This window comes from Cygnus atratus, chromosome 1 (genome assembly GCF_013377495.2).
Source record: "Cygnus atratus isolate AKBS03 ecotype Queensland, Australia chromosome 1, CAtr_DNAZoo_HiC_assembly, whole genome shotgun sequence".
NCBI lineage: Eukaryota > Metazoa > Chordata > Aves > Anseriformes > Anatidae > Cygnus > Cygnus atratus.
Window position 1 is genome coordinate 168,225,071 of NC_066362.1, and position 16,065 is coordinate 168,241,135.

The following is a 16,065-nucleotide window of genomic DNA, read 5'->3' on the forward strand; positions in this document are numbered from 1 at the left end:
TGAGCTCTTTAACTCTTGTCATAGCCATCTATTACACAGGGAACAAGTTGATTTTAATATTTGTTAAATTTAAAAAATATTGCAGCAAGCTAACCTTGGGCCCTCATTTCCATAATTGGCTCTTGCATGCTGTGCATTATTTAACACATTCATTTGATTACTTCTATTTTTTTTTCTGAAATTCTAAAGTAACACCTAACATAACCTGCCTATTAACATTTCTTATTGTGCCTTTCTTCAAGTAGTCAGGTTATAGTGCAAATTACCCTTTTCATAACCAAGATTTCACTGAGAGATGTAGTTCATAAAGTTATTTAAAAGAAAAAAAAAAAAAAAAAGAGAGAGAAACATAAAGTTTTAGACATTTTCTCTTGTCCTTGAAAAATATGCAAGAAACTTCTATTGCTTAATTTTTAGTAAGAATTAATACGTAAATGCCCACCTTTCTGCTATAGACAAAAAAATGTTATGATTTGCTGAAACCACTTAATTTCAAAGGGAGAGCAAACCTGAATGTTTCTTAGTATGGAAATTAGAGTTTTTGTTCTCTTCCAAGTTCATGCAGTCAAGCAAAGCAAGTAGCTCTCTGTGCCCCTGGACCTTCAAGGCAAAAACAAGCAAAAAAAAATCAAGAAAAAAAATAAAAATCAAGAAAAAAAAGTCATATCTGTTAGGTTACAGCATGACCATTGATTAGTATTTCTGAAATGTCTCCTTGACCTCTTAGGGAAAAAGGTGTCATAAGTGATGGTGTTCTGGACTGTATGTGTTTGATTCCAGCATGTACGAAAAGCAGATTATCTTATCTATGTTTCAAAACATCATATAGGAAAAAATGATGGAAGTTTATATACTGTTATAACTATATCTGTGATTTGCCACACTAACTTATTGGTTCTGTTCACTTGTCCTAACAGTTACCTGTGTTCTTCAACAATGTAGTCACAAATATTACAAAAAGCAAGAAGGTTTGGCTTTTATCTTTTACTAAATTGATCTGAGTATCTTATATTTAATTTTTCTGAAATACAAAAATATACACTGTGTGATTATGTCAGGAATGTCCATTTATATGACTACAGCCAGATGATGATGATGCGATCAGAATGATTTGATGTTTGTAACGAGGTTAAGTGAGGCTGGATTCTGTGATGAAGAAGAAATAAAAATAATAAAAAAGCAATGAAGCAGGAAATAAGGAAATAAGAATGAGAGGAAAAAGAGCTATATGTTCAGCCTACAAGTCATCGTGTTTGTGCTAATTTATGCTGAGGCCTACCACAGCATTTAGAGCAAGTTCAGGAAGATATAAAGTTTCACTTGTTCATCGTTCTGGTCGTTCTGCTAAATGACCCTTCATAGGTTGTTTACAGTTTTACCAAGCCGATATATACAATCCTAAATATCTCTGTGCATGTGTATATATTTAGACATTGCATATTTACTCTATAAGATAATATATGTAAGATATGTATGTGTACGTGTATATACATAAAAGATCACCACTTCTATTGACAAATACTTAGCATCCAACATTTCAAATTATACTAGGACCATTTTATCTCTTCTGACATAATACAGTGAAATTTTGTATGACATTATAAAATAAAATCTTGTTTTCATAGTGACAACAAATAGTACGGACAAATTGTACTCTTTGCAGCGATGTTACCTCTATAACAATATGGAAGATTGTCTGTGTTACCACTTTACAGTCAGTATCGCCTCCGCTCTGCAGGAGCCCTGGAGAGCAAATGTATGTGTCACAAACAGTTTTCTATATCAAAATCAACACACTATCCTTCTGTGTGTTCTTAAGCTATTATGTTAATTTTATATTTCTTACTAAGCGAATGTAAACTGTTTCTGGTCACCGCCAAGATATCAATATAAATCAAAGAGTTGAAGAGGCATTAATAAAATAGCATGAAAACAGCTGATTAATTATAATGTCTAATGAATGTGTACATGTTTTCATCCATAACAATGGTAGTAATAGTTATCATTATTAGTAGTAATTAGTAGCAATAGCAACAACATTACAAATAATTGTGAAGAAAAAAGTAGATTAGATCTATATTCAGTAGAAGAGTTTCAGAAATGTGTAAAATTTTACATGTCTCTTGTGAATCATTCGTGAAATTATCCAGAAAACCAATGTTTTCATCTGACTGAAAAGTGTCAGTAAGTAAAGATTTTGAAGTGGCTTAAACCTAGAAAAAAAAAAAATGCTGTAAATGGTTATAAGAGAATATTTTTTATTCTAAAGACTAAATTTCTTCCTCCCACCACTTGTTCACAGAATCACTTGTTGAAGCTTCCTGAACTGCAGCAGTCAAGAATATGGTCATGACAAAGAAAGGGTGAATTTTTTTAAAGCAGAGTGGAAGGTTACATTTTATTAAGGCTTTCTAATTGCAGTCTTGAGTACCAAGTATACACTACTAGGAAATGTGCATGCTTTTAACTAAGATATTAATATCTATAATTAGAAGGAAAAAAAAAATACAATTTATAGACTGTGAAAACCAAAATTTAAATTAAAAAAAAATGTCTTCAACTGATGTCACTGTGGTGGTTCAGGTATAAGTATTCGGTAACTTTTTATGTCATAGTCACATATAACATATTTACTTTCATAAACCTAAAACTACCTATACTCTTTTAATTTTTTAATTAATTATTTATTTATTTATTTATTTTTCTGAACTAGATAGTAAATTTAGTCCTGTCTGAGGGTGGAAAAGGTAGCACTGGGAAAATTTTCAGGCAGTCATACCCTTTCTCAGAGGGATTTTTTATATATTCAAACAAAACAAAATCAAACAAACAGCAAAAAACAGTTTTGCTTTGTGATTATAACATTCATATGATTATATAGTCTTCTAAAGAATGATAGATGAGACTACATCTTCCTGGTAGTGTGGCATGAATCTGAACTATCTGGCTTCAGTTTACAGAGAGAATAAATTGTTACTGAATTTGTAAGGTAAAATTAAAAATTTGCTAGGAACATAAAAGCTTTAACATTATGGCATATTTTGTGCCCTACTTTTCAATGACCTTTCTGGAATTACCTTTGGAGATTACAGCTGCAATTATTAACATGTGTGTGTCTGCCAAAGGATTTTTTAAGTGCCTGCGGCAGGTAATTTCCAAGAGACAATATCTCCACATAGGCAGTAATCTCATCATCATTTGGCATATTTATTTTTATTTCAACTTTTTTTTTATTATTATTCCCAAAATTTTCAAATTTAGGTGAGATCTCTCCTTGAGGGTATTCACTCTCTTCCTAACAAAATGTATGTGCCAGAAAACCTGAATCCTATGAGAAACAGGGCACTATTTCAGAAGTCTAGTACAGCTTTTTATTTGTTATCCTGTCTTTGTTCCTTCTTAAGACATAGAGTATATTCTGGGGTGCCTTGAGGCTGTGCTCAGAATCCTTACACTGTTGTCACCAGGACTGCAAAAGAGAAACCTGTATTTTGCATATTAATCATACTACCTACTTTGTGATTTCGTTTCTACTTATTACTGACCACTTTTCTATTTTGTTCCGTAGTATGAAATACATTTATTCCTTACAGTATAAAAAGCTGTACCTCACAATATGTAATCAATATAATGAGTGGAAATTTAAGCTGGTTTAGGTAATTTGTTTACACCAACATACTTTATGATAACTTATCTCCTTAGATATTGGTACATATAAGGAAACTATCATGAAACCAAAAGGGTACATCACAGGACAGATAAGGAGCAGTACCACCTTCCTTTTTTTTCTGCTATAAATGTTGCTCCTTCTTTCAAAAGTCTAAAGTGTCCATTTGTGAGATAAATCCTTGAAATGCTGAAAGAAGTGTGAAACAGTATATTCTATTAAATGTCATACTACAAGTAACGGACTGGAGTGACATATCCATTGGCTTCCAAGGACAATTTACTCATTATGAGAAATCCGTAGAACAGTTAAGACTACTATATTTATCTGTTAAGAAATCTTAAAATATATCTTCTTTTGGGATAATTCTCATCAATATAACAAGAATTACTGACAAGGTTAATTTACAGAATTTGCCCACTGATAATTGCTCATATTATACTGAAACTTTTAGTGTAGTATTCAGATCCTACAAAGTAGATGTCTAAAATATATGTGTAAACAATGTCTAAACTGTCCTTATGGTTTTATGCAAAAAATAATCAATGCAGTCATTAGCATTTAGAGAAGCTATTCAGCTTTATATGAAGTACAGAGACTTTTCCTGGCTAAATAGCTCTCGAGACTTCACTGACTAAGACCCGCTAACAAAGCATATTAAAGATAAAGCAAGTCAACTCAACTTGAAGTTAATTATTTTTTTTTTTTCAGGATAGACTTGTAATTTTTGCTTTCTGTACATGCTTTCTACTTATCTAGGATTTGTAAACAGATTAAGAACTGATTTATATAACTTTTCTTAATAATCATGAAATCTCACCCATTGTTTGCCTGAGAAGCTTTAGAGTAAAGCACCTTAGAGAAAATGGAATAACTATAATAAAAATATTCATTCAAATGATGTTGCTATCAAATTCTCTTGTTACTATTTACATGTCCTCAGAAAATATATTCTGAACAGCAGTACCCTGTAGCAAACATTGTGTCATTTGATATTCATATTACTCTTTTTTAAAAAAGCCTCAGATCACTTCTTATGAGAGATCTGTTTCAACTCAAAGTACAGAAGCAGCTTGATACATTATAGCTATACAAATTATAAATATACAATTTGACATATTGTAATTTAAAATATACAACTTTAATTAATTATTCTCAATTCTTATGGCCTCAAAAGAAAGAAATGTAGATTGATTTTCAAGTAATTTGAAAAGTAATGTTTAGGATAGCACATATGTAGTAATACTGTGTGATCATATTGATTCAAGAAATAGTCACTTTAGCTGGTTTAGGAATGAAAATAACCTACTGCAAACATCCAGCCAGGCCTCTATTACCTCCTGTGTGAATCATGTCCTTCTTCAGGATGTTGATGGATGAGTCTCGGTTGGAACACTTCAATACCTGTTTGAAATATACTTTCTTTGAACACATTATAGTCTCTTTCCAAGCCATAAGTACTTAGTGCTCTGTGAAAAGTAAATACATCTTTCCAACCGCTATTTGGCTCTGATATGAAGAAATTACTGTCAAGGTTAATTATCCCATTCAAACCCAGTTCTCACCTGAAGGCTTTCCAAAATGTTTTCAAAGTACCAGAGAAATTAATTTGCCAGACAAAGTGTGTGATATGCATACAGATGTGTGAGTATAGAATTCATCATGTACTTAGGTTCCTAAATTTTGAATGTAAAAAACTTAAGATATATTTTCAGCATTTGCAGTTACCTATGAAAGCCTAATAATGATGTGAAACTGGTGATAGGAGATAAGAAGTTATAACAAAAACATCTCTGTAAACATTTTACTAAACTCAAAATGATGATCACTTTTGTGCAGTCATTATCTTCTGCTGTACTTGCTGTAGTTATCTTTTACTTGTCAGCTGGCTAGTATATTTCATGGGTCCATCTGCTAATAAGTTCTAATTTGATAGTTTCAGAATTATATTAAAATGCAGAGAAGTATACAATCAAATTCTCATGGTACATGAAAACAAAGAGAAACCATGGTATGTTTTACCAAAAAATGGTACTTTTTTAAGATTACCAAGTTCAACATACAACTCCTTTGGAAGTAGATTATTGGAATAAACCTTTGAACTATAGTGTGTTGCTATTATAAAACAACTTAATTTTGATTTTTCCCCTTTCCTATTGTAAAGAGCATTTCTAACTTTGTAATTATATTTCCCCCACAACATTCCTTTACTTGAAATGCCAAAATAAAGTTTCAAATAATCACAATAAATTGTAAACAGATTCATAATATATGTTGTATGTGATAGTTCTAAATTTATCTTGTATTTTTAACTGTCATCAATCAGGTTGCAGGAAGACTGATGAAAAAAATGTAATGAAATGTATTAAAGGTCAGCCTACTGCAAAGGACAATGTAGTATGAATGATTAAACTTACAAATGTGAATTGAACATTGCATGAGTATCAGGGTGGAAGGGAACTGCACTGAGCACGGTATAAATACATGGGTGCTGATGTACACAAATGCATCAACAGTTCTGAATCACATTCACAATCCAGACAAATAGGATGAAAAGTAGTACGAGCTCAGCAGTGCAGACAATTGTAAATTCTGAAGTTAATTATGTGCAAGCCTATAAGCTCTAACGAGTCGTATTTTCTCAAATGCTAAATTCTCCAAAGAAATAAGAAAAGACTGCATAATTCACTCTCAGTAATAAAATCTTTCATCAATTCTCTCAAGTTCTGCTACAGCATAGAGATTGCTATGATTTTGTGAAACTTAAGAGTTTATTGGAGTGAGGATACTCAATCTTTTAAATCACAGTGATGGCATTTTTCATTTGGAGAGGAGTTGACATTACGTTTCTCTGATTTGACCTTGTTATCAGCTCTCACTGATATTGGTGGATTCCATTTGAAAAATCAAATACTGGCAAATGTGATGTTTATGAAAATATTGTCTTGAGAACTGAGTTTCAGTTTAACACAAATTTGATCAAATTAATTTCAGAGAAGGCCGACCATTGAACAAAAGTAAATTGCTGGAGAAGAGGAAGGAAAATGAGCATGAGGAAGATGGGGAAGGAAGGAAGACCTGGAAGGATATTAGTCTTTCATTGCTTCATTACTTACTGACCTCACAAGCCACAGCTCTTCCTCTATCACTTTCAGTAATTAAATTGGTGTAGCTATTCCTTTCCAATGCCTATGTCCAGATAATTCTGAGAACAATGAATCACTAGCTAGACTTTCAAAGCTTTATCTGAGAACAACTGAGGCATTAAAAAAAAAAAAAAAAGTGTTCACTTGATCAACTTACAAATTGGAGATTTTTCAACTAATGTTACAACAGAATTTTACTGATTATGAAGTAAAACATTAAGAAATGTTTTAACTCTTCAGGACTTGCATATATATTTGGGTAGCATGTCAGGTTTTTTTTTTTGTTAAGCAAGACATCATATACTCCGGCAGGGGGATTGGACTAGATGATCTTTCAAGGTCCTTTCCAACCCTTAACATTCTGTGATTCTGTGATTGTGTGATTCTGTGTATGGAATATTCTTTTGGTCAATTGAGGTCAGCTGTCCCGGCTGTGTCCTCACCCAGCCTCCTGAAAACCCCAACCTACTTACCAGCAGAGTAGTGTAAGAAACAGAGAAGACCTTGACTCTGTTTAAGCACTGCTCAGCAACAACTAAAGCATTGTTGTGATATCAACAATGCCCGAGCCACAACCTCAAAACACAGCACATGACCACATATAGAATATAAATTCAATTCCAGACAAAGCTAATACCAAAAACAAACTTCAGAGATGTTTCCCTCTTTTCCCAATTATTTATTCCAGGAAGAAATGGATTCCTGATATTATGTTCTTTAAAATGTCTTCTTTGGAGAAAAATTTCTGACATTTCCTACAAAAACAGGGCCTTAAACATTTTTAAAAATGTATGTATTTATTTATTTATTTTAGAAATTTTCAGGATTGGATCCCATAGGAAATTCTGACACATGTACAATTAACATAAGAATTCCCGTTGAATTTGGTGAGGTCAGGATACTACCTCAAGAACGAATGTCCAGAAAGAAAGAACAGAAATACTGGGGTATTGCAAAATTTTATTTCAACATTGCAGTGAAGTTTCTGTGTTGTGTTTGAATATGCAAGGCTATGAACTATGTATATATATGGCATAGAGTTTAAGACAAAATAATTAATTAATTAAATAATCCTTAGAGTGGAAAAGAAATATGAAAGATTTTATTCTTAACTGTCTCCTCTGGTTTAGTGATAACATAAATCTGATTCCTTTGCATCTTTAGCCTGCCTTTTACACTCTGTATTTCTATTTAAATTATAACTATACAATTGAACATTTATTCTTAGCAAACTGCAGTTCAAAGTATGAAAATTATCTACGTAACCTTCACAATACTTTTCCAGGTGGTGCACTATTGTAATTTTACAGATGTAGAAAGACTGAACCGTTAGGAACTAATTTTACATCTGTTAACAAACAAACAAACAAAAGACCAAAACCTGTTCTTATGGATATTTTGGTAATACTAATACTGGATATTCAGTAATAGATGAACTTTGGAAGAAAGAGTGCATAGCTCCAGATTTGCAGGTCTTTTGTGACTTTCCACATCTCTTCAGATATCTTCCAGAGTCCCTTTTGTTGTTGTTGTTGTTGTTGTTGTTGTTTTCCTGAAAATCATGAACCAATGAGAAAAAAAAAATCTTTAAAAGGCCATTTAGAGTCACAGAATCATAGAGTATCTCAAGCTGGAAGGAACCCATAAGGATCATCAAGTCCAACTCCTGGCTCCACACAGGTCTACCCAAAAATTCAGACCATATGACAAAGAGCACAATTTACTTTGAATTATTGTTTTTACACATAATTAATATAAGCTGGAAACACAACCAAACGCTACACTAAAGAACTAATGCAACCTCCTATTAGACCTATATAGTAATGTACGTTAGACTGTTATCTATTGCAACAGTCACTTCTATAAGATGTTATATGATACTAATTAAATCCTGGAAAATAACTGTTACCCATCTGCATTTTATCAGATGTCTGCTGCCCTATTAATTTGCCCATGTTCATCCTTCTTAATATTTGCTTTGCTGTTTACCCATATTACTGCTATTGGAGATTAAGGACAGTCTTGCAAAAATCTTCATTATTCAATATTTTTATTCTCCTTTGAACATTTTCAGTTTATTAGTCATGGGGAATGGAAATGTACACATAAACAGTGAGTATTGAATTACAAAGAGGGCTTTTGTCATTATTGCATATATGGAAAAATATTTAGAGATATTATTCAGTGAATATTTAGTCTTGTGCAAATTGGTTCATTTGAAGATATTTCAGGAAAGTGAAAGGAAGGATGAGATTCTGAGATAATTAATTTAGAGTCAGCCTGCTGTATTTCTCTGTGCCTCCTGCAAGATGACTTCAGTTCACACCAAATACAGTTTAAAGGATCATAGCCTTAGGGTATAACTAGAAGACATGCAATTGGAGTCCTGTCTTCAGGATCATTATTTATGGATGATGATGTGTGAGGAATAAAGAATGCAGAGTGATTGTGAAATCCTAGAGGACAAATGGGAAAAAATATATTTTTGTTTTTCAACTAATAAAGTTGTAACATAAAGTTACTAATAAGAGAATCAAATGCATTCGCATATTAAAATAAAACAAAACAAAACATTATTTTTCTGTGCAAGATGAAGGATAGTTTAGGCTTAATGTTCCTTTTAAATTAAATTTACATTATTCTATCTGCAAATGTTGATGATGATTCTCCAGAAACTAAGAAAAAAAAAAAAAGTGCAACTTAGTATATTATAATTTAATATGTTCCATTTTACCAAGTAGTGATGATATGAATTTAAAATTTAAAAGGTATTAAATTGACGGTTATTGTCTAATCTCTTAGCAAATAAGTATTCTGGTAAGTATTCTAAGCATTCATACCAAATTTTAATAACATTAATTAGAATCTCAAGATTTATTTATACAGCTTCTCATCACCTCATCTCAAAATAAACTCCTGGTGGGAAATATAAGACCATACAGAACAGTATATATATATATATATATATGTATATCTATATATAATTTATATTTATATTCATTTTGTCTTTAAAATAAAGGTTTCTTTAAACCTGTAATTTATACATTTGGATTAACAAAATTGGAACTGTCTAATGTAAAAATTTCCCTTTAAACACAACAGAATATGTAAATAAATAATATTATAGACATTTTTGTAAGTAATATTTTAACTTGTTTTAAAACATAAGCTCACTACAAATAGAGATATAATAACAAATCTAAAATGCCAACAGTAAAAATACAGCCACCTCCTGAAGAAGCAACAAGTTTGAGTGAACATACCTCTAAACCTTGAAGAACATGGTGCCATATCTTTTAAGAAAACGTAAAAATACCAGAAAACAAACAAACAAACAAAAAAAACCCAACACATATATTCCAAAGATGACAAAAAATAAATCAAAAGTAAAAATATTCATACATATACCTCAGTAATGCCTGAGTATTTTTAATTTCAGTGGTTTTTTTTTTAATTTTATTTCAATTTTTAAAAATGTCTTCAGCAATAAGGAAAAAAATAATCCTATGATTATAGTTATATTCATTTTCCTTGAATATCTCCATACTGTTAAATAATAAATTCAGTATCAGACCTGGATCTTGGTTTTAAGATCATGTACACTGTATTAATTAGAGTTCACTGTCACATATCAATGTAAAAGATGCCAACAAGCCCCCCCCCAAATTCATAGATTTACTTCAATGAAGAAAATGGTCCAGGGATACTCTCTGATAAACAATGAAAACAAGAATGCATCTGTCTTCTGCGTAACACTCTCTAACATTATCTCAGTAATATTTTCACCTGCAAAATATGACTTTATTCTTTAAACCATGTTTTACAAGTTCCAGTTTCAGAAGGAAGGAAGGAAGGAAGGAAGGAAGGAAGGAAGGAAGGAAGGAAAGAAAGAAAGAAAGAAAGAAAGAAAGAAAGAAAGAAAGAAAGAAAGAAAGAAAGAAAGAGAAAGAAAAAGAAAGAAAGAAAGAAAGAAAGAAAGAAAGAGAAAGAAAGAAAGAAAGAAAGAAAGAAAGAAAGAAAGAAAGAAAAGAAAGAAAGAAAGAAAGAAAGAAAGAAAGAAAGAAAGAAAGAAAGAAAGAAAGAAAGAAAGAAAGAAGGAAGGAAGGAAAGAGAGAAAGAAAGAAAGAAAGAAAGAAAGAAAGAAAGAAAGAAAGAAAGAAAGAAAGAAAGAAAGAAAGAAAACCAGCAAACTCTTAGGTGAACTGTAGAGATTTGAATTGCACTTTGAATGAAAAATGTACATACAGAAAAAAGAAAAAAAAATGTTTTAACTATTGCTGTGTTCCATCTTGCACTCACGGTCAGCTGATAGCTGATATTTGGTAGAATATGAGATACTTTTCTTGACTTTGGAACTAGGAATCACTTTCCAGGATGAAACATTAATCATTACCAATGTAGACACTTAGAATAGAAATTATATATATAGAAAATAAACTTTGTGTAACAGAAGAACACTGTTTTCTGCAAAGATGTCAAAAATATAGTCAATTTCTTTAGAAAATTTTCAGTCACAGCCTACTGTCTCACAGACAACCATGTGATCTTTCTCTATGCTAGTAGCTGAAATACACTGCACACAAGTCAGAGAGGTGTTTTAAATATGAACAATTTATGATACAATGAACAGAAAAAAAAATAGATTTAAGAAGTTCATAGTTTACTATAAGTGGAGATAACATACAAGATATAATAGGTTACCCTTACAGTATCAGGAGTAAGAAAAACAATTTTGTAAGAATACTCACTGACATTTTTTGAAGCCTAAAAATCTACTCCCATTATAATCAACATAAGTGTCCTTCATCTAACCAAATGTAGAGAGCTACCTTGTTGTTATAGATAACTAAATCAATAGCTAGAATAGTCGGATGCATTAGGATGTGTCAATTTTTACCAGCTGACTATTGAGGTAACTCATACTTTGATGTCCATAGTGTGTACATATCTAAAATTAGATGAATCCTCTCCATTAGACCTATTTTGTCTGCTTACAGCGGAACACGTTGGAGAAACAGGCTTCTAAATAAAGTTCTTCATGTTTAAAAGGAAAGAGATTTAAATTTTCATTTGATTTAAATGTCTTCGGTATCTGAAGACATCTTCTTCTTCATAGTAGCTGATACGGTGCTATGTTTTGTATTTGTGACCATGAAGTGTTGATAACACACTGATATTTTATCTGTTCCAGAGCCATGCTTACACTGAGTCAAGGTCTTTTCTTCTTCTCATGCTGGCCTGCCAGTGAGTTTGGGAGGAGACAAAGTCAGGACAGCTGACCCTAACTGACAAAAGGGGTTCCATACTGTATGGTGTCATGCCTAGCAGTAAAAGCAGGGGGAGGGCTGTGTGCTTTTGGAGTTATGGCATTTGATTTCCCAAGTAAACATTACACATGATGGAGCACTGCTTCCTTGGAAATGGCTGAACATCTGGCAGCTGATGGGAAGTAATGATTTTTTTCCTTTGCTTGCATGTGAATCTTTGTTTTACCTAGTAAACTGTCTTTATTTAAACCCACAAGTTTTGTCACTTTTGCCTTTCTCTCTCTCTTTCCCATTCCTCCGTGGGAAAGTGAGAGAGCAGGTATGTGGTGTTTAGCTGCCTATGGGATTAAGCCACAAAAGGATTCAATATGCAAAATTAATTCTCCTCTATTGCATATCTATTTGTTAACCTTGTGGTTTTTTGTTTTTGTTTGTTTGTTCCATTTTGCTAAAAACTCTATGCATCAATATTCTAAATGTATATCTCAAGTAAAATAGCAAAATTCTTCATTCCATTCCTATTTTATAAGCAGAATACTTCCCCATTGTACATATTCTCCATTTTCAGTGTAATGCTTCCAATGAATGACCAAGAGACAAAATTTAAACAAGGTTTAGACTTATTCTGTAATAACAGTGTTGCATGTAGTTCCTATGTCATTAATAAATTCTAAATAAAAAAGAATGTTGAATATGTCAGTTCACAAATATGTTCACAATTCATACAAGAGTTTCAGTAGAGGGTTGAATATTTCTTGAGGTTAAGTTGATCTCGGAAAAATATCAAAAGTAGAATTTTTCTTTCAGATTTATATTGTTTTAGTACTCGTTTAATCTATCAAATATAAATAGACAGGATATGAAGTTAAAACCTCCACATAGCTAGAATTTGAAAAGAGTTTGACTTGAACTAAAGGATAATAGAATGTTCAGGAAAGGGGAAAAATATCTTGAAATATAAATATGAGTACAAGTACACATTTCAAAAGGATACATGTTATATTTCATTTATAGAACGGAGAAAAAAATCAAGAATAAACAGGCTTCAAAGAAGAGTAATAGAAGACTGCTGAAAATAAATACTAAGCAGTAAGATAGATACAGATTGAACTTAAGATGTACCTAACATTTGCTGCCATAAAGATGTGTGGGTAATAATATGCAACCACAAGAAGAATGAAGAAGATTTGTTCTTAATTCCTTCAGAGTTGAATGCCAAGAATAAAACCCTTACCTTCCTGAGTACGAGTTTGCACAATGCTTTTTAAAAGTTCTGTTTTAAAAGAGAGGAAAATAAACTACTTGAATATAGGAAAACAGACGAAACAACTTTGTTTTGAGGTAAGAAACTGCACAGAAAAATATGGTATTCCATATTATTTGCAATTTAACTATTATAAAGAGAAATAGGTTATCCTGTTGTGATAAGAAATACAAAGAGAGAGAAAAACAGAATGAATCAGACACAGTGGCAGTTTCTGTTTGTAGTCATCTCATATGCATGTGCCATGATGATAATGTGGTTATCAGATAACATAATGAGTATTAGTCTACGGCCTCAAGCCTTAAGAGGTGTAGAATGGCTCACTGTTCATCTCACTCAGGAGAGTGGTTTACTTCTAATCGGTCATCCTGATTAGTCAGAGGTTCTATGGGAAATGAAGATAACTGTACAAATCCATTGATAAGTAAGGAAAAAGTCTGAACTGGCAAGAACTCTTTCTGCTGTAGTCAGAATATGGCTAGGTTTGAATTCTTGGGTAAGGAAATGACATCCTGTAGAAAAAGAAGAAAATAAAATGGAGAGGTGGCTGGGTGATGCTTAGCAAAAGAGAGAGTGAGAAAAAGGAGATAGAGGTCTTACCTAAGGCACCCTCTAAGTGCATAAAACATAAAATCCTTTAAGTTTTCTCTCCCTGATGTTTCTCTCAATGAAGGAACAAATTTAATTTGAAACATAGGCTCAGAGTAGCACCTACAACTTGACAGCTGTGTGCACTTCTAAAACTTTCAACTCAAGCAAACAAACAAAAAAAGGTACATGAGAAAGAAAGACTCAGTGGGTGGCAAATATATGCATACATATATGTATATATTTATCAAAGGGAACTTCTTCCAAGTGACAAACAACTGAAAAAGCAATGATGCTTCAAACTTCTCAAGAGATAGATTCGAAGGATATTGGGAATTACAAAAGAGATGACTAAAGATTGGCTTTAGAGCTTGTTACAAGACAAAATCTAAGGTCTTGCTTGATATGAAACTCTTAGGAGAAAGGCTGAAAACAAATTAAATAAAGCGATTCTTCACCACTAGATGGAAGACCAGTGGAAATTCTTGATTAATCATAGCATCATGGAATAACTAAAGTTTCAAGGGACTTCTGGAGATCTTTGAGTCCAAGACTGCAGTTGAAGCATCTGCTATTAGATCAGATTAACCAAGGATTTGTGTAATCAGGTTTTGATTTTCTATAAGGGTGGAAATTCTGCCAACAGTGTCACCTGTTTTTTGGCAATCCTCATGATAAAATAAATAAATAAATAAACAAATAAACAAATAAACAAATAAGCAAATATTTTTTTCTTTACCTGATTGCAATTTTTCATGTTCCAATTGTATTAATTTCTTTTTTGTCCTGCTGTTGTGCGTCTCACAGAAAAGTCTGGCTCTGTGATATTTTACTTGTCCATGAAGGAAGTAATAAGATCTCTCCTTATCTTTCTTTTTAAAGCTGAGCAAACCCAGTTCTCCCAACCTCAAAATGCCCTCTGCAGATATCTGCACTATTGTTGCTTTCAGAGATGAAATACTGAAGTAGATAGATTTGCTTTGAACAAATATGGACATTCTACATTTTACTAACAGCGTTAAGCTATCAGTTTTACAAGATAAAACTCTGAGAACTGGCAATCGGTACTGGAAAAAAACAACAAAAAAAAAAGTGATGAGAAGTTGAAAGCAAATAAGCAAGTTGGTCACAGAGTGATAATTAAGAATTTTTTATTTGCACGTGCTTTGGCTCCAAAAATCTACATTTGATATTAACGCATCCTACACTTTGCTCATTCTTTGACATAAATAATATTTTATATTCACACATAACGTCAGTTGTTTTATATAGTTTTTGTTTACTTGTATTTTTTCTTGTTAATATTTCATTTTAAACATCTTGAATTTCACAGGTTTTCATTAAAACCAATTAAATGTTCTATTCTCACAATGGTTTTGGTGTTAATCTTTACTTAAATTCTTTCAGTTTCCTCTTTGGCCACTTTCACAATAAAATTTAAGGCTTGTTTAGGAGTTTTTTTTTTTTTTTTTTTCTCTCTTCTACCATTCACTTTTCAAAAATCTCAAGTTTAGGATAAAATCCAAATAAAAACAACAATGAAACTACTATTTTTTTTAACTTTAAAATTTTGCAAGAATGTAAAAAAAAAATTTAGAAAATTTGTCAGTAATGAAAAGAAAAAAAAAATCAAGGCATTCATATTATCCACTAAAGGAAGAAAAAAAGAATGAAAGAATAAGAAAAATATAATAAATTTAGGTAAGACAATTTAAAATTTTAAACATTTTGAGAAAAAATTAAAAAAATCTGAAATATTTCTACTAAAAAAGATTTATAGAGATTATTTTTTCCTGATAAATTTTCCACTTACATCTTTGAGATATATAGAAACCTCAATACCCAGTAGAATGCTTCACTTTTTGAGATAAATACTACATTTTTGATAGTGAATCAGTTGAGCTATTGAGTTTGGGACTTGCCAAGGAATAACAGCATAATCACCACTATGAAACTATTAGCTATTCATCTAGCAACATTTTCAGCCAGCAATATTTTCACATATAAATCCTGACAACAAGGTAAGGAAAGAAAACGATGGTATTTTGCTGTTTGCAGGTCAAAAGAAATTCCTTTATGTTATGGTAACAATTTCTTAATCGTGTTGTTCTAGATTTCAGCTTGTCTTTTAAA